A 1,611-nucleotide genomic window follows, 5' to 3' on the forward strand; every position below is an offset into this window, starting at 1 on the left:
CATGCCTGCCCGCGGAAATATAGATGTGTACACCCCCCCCCCTCGTGGCCGATGTTGCCCCGCCCCGGCGCCCGGCGTGCCCAGCCCGCGGCCACAAAAGCGCCCGGGCGGCCCTGCTTCCCCGACGGCCGCGTAGCTCAATTGGATAGAGCACCTGACTACGGATCAGGAGGTTGTGTGTTCGAGCCGCATCGTGGTCATCTTTCCCCTTTTTGCTCCGCCACCACTGTTTCGGGGGGGGGGGGGGGGGGGCAATGCGCGGAACCATAAATAACCCCCGGGTTTCGGCCTCTCGCGGCTCTGGCGGCCGGGCATGGGCCACCAAAAATCGGGGAAATACATGCACCGCCAATATATAAAATTGCCGCCCGGGCAAGGGGGGCTTGTGTGCCGGAGGGGGGGGGCCATTCCCGGCCGGACGCCGGGTTCCCCTTTGTTGGGCAGCTTTCGGCCCGGGACCACGGAGACGCCGTTCGAAAGCCGGGACACATGCTGCAGCCTGGCAGGGGGGCCCGTCGCCGGCCACCCCGCACAAAAGGCTGGCCGAGTGTCGGGGCTGCCCCCCACATGCGAGGCCGTCGCGGGCTCCCCCCGAGCAGGTCCGAGAGAAAAGCGCCCCACCCCGAGTCACGGACCTTTGATGTTCCACCCGAGGGGGGGAGAGGCGCCATTTCGCCCAGGACAAGGTACGCCTCCCTCGACCGGGGGGGGGCGGGGCGGGGCAGGGAGGCCGGAATCCCAGGGCCGTGTTTTTGCGGGGGCAGCATGGAGCAGCGACCCAGGGCGGACACACCGCCCGGCCGAGCCGCCCTCGGTTCTTCCACCCAGGCGGGCGCCTTGAACCCGGGTGGGCGGGGGGGGGGGACCAGAGCCGGCGACGCGCTCCGGATGGCCCCGAGAGGCCCAGCCAGAGTGGGGCCGGCGCCGGCCGCGGCAGATTCACGCATATATGCCCCGGAGGGTGCTCTACACCCAAGCCTCGATAGCTCAGTTGGGAGAGCGTGTGACTGAAGATCACAAGGTCACCAGTTCAATCCTGGTTCGAGGCAACTACTCTTTTGCCCGGCGCGCCCCGAGGGCGGGGCAGCCCCGGTCTCTTTGCGCATAATATATCCCGTCGGGGTGTCCCCACGCCGAGGAGAGAAATACACACGGGCGCGCGCGATGCACAAGGCGGCGGCAAAAGCGGCCGGGGCAAAAAGCAATGGTGCTCATTGGGTGGATCGAACACCCGACCTCCAGTTTACTAGACTGGCGCTCTACCACTGAGCTAAACAAGCGGCGGCGTGCGTCGACCGGGAATCGAACCCGGGTCTACCGCGTGGCAGGCGGCAATTCTACCACTAAACCATCGACGCGCTTCCGTGAGGAGCCCCACGGCCGCTGGGCTTATGACGGACACCTTTTTGTTTCCCCCGCCCCGCGGCGCACGGAGCACCGGCCCTGGCAGCGGTGCACGGGGGAACGTGGGCACGTGCGGGCCCCGCGTGACACGCGGCCCTGGGAGCATCCTGGCCGGGCTCGGCCCTCCCGCGCCCGCGCAAACGCCGGCCGCCGGCCGCCGGCTCCAGGGGCTGTTGTTGGAAGGCAGCGGGGGCCGGGCCCCCCCCC

At 69.0% G+C, this 1,611-nt stretch overlaps 4 non-coding genes across 4 annotated transcripts; 2 read left to right on the plus strand and 2 right to left on the minus strand.

Annotated features, from left to right (window-relative positions):
- The first annotated feature begins 126 nt into the window (after window positions 1-126).
- On the plus strand, window positions 127-200 carry H696_03257. The gene has a single exon. It is a non-coding gene; the product is annotated as a tRNA-Arg (tRNA).
- A 776-nt stretch (window positions 201-976) lies between these two features.
- Window positions 977-1,049, plus strand: H696_03258. Its single transcript has one exon. It is a non-coding gene; the product is annotated as a tRNA-Phe (tRNA).
- Window positions 1,050-1,208: 159 nt separating this feature from the next.
- H696_03259 lies at window positions 1,209-1,280 on the minus strand. Its single transcript has one exon. It is a non-coding gene; the product is annotated as a tRNA-Thr (tRNA).
- Window positions 1,281-1,287: 7 nt separating this feature from the next.
- On the minus strand, window positions 1,288-1,358 carry H696_03260. Its single transcript has one exon. It is a non-coding gene; the product is annotated as a tRNA-Gly (tRNA).
- Window positions 1,359-1,611: the final 253 nt, after the last annotated feature.

Source organism: Fonticula alba (genome assembly GCF_000388065.1).
Source record: "Fonticula alba strain ATCC 38817 unplaced genomic scaffold supercont2.5, whole genome shotgun sequence".
NCBI classification, from domain to species: Eukaryota; order Rotosphaerida; family Fonticulaceae; genus Fonticula; species Fonticula alba.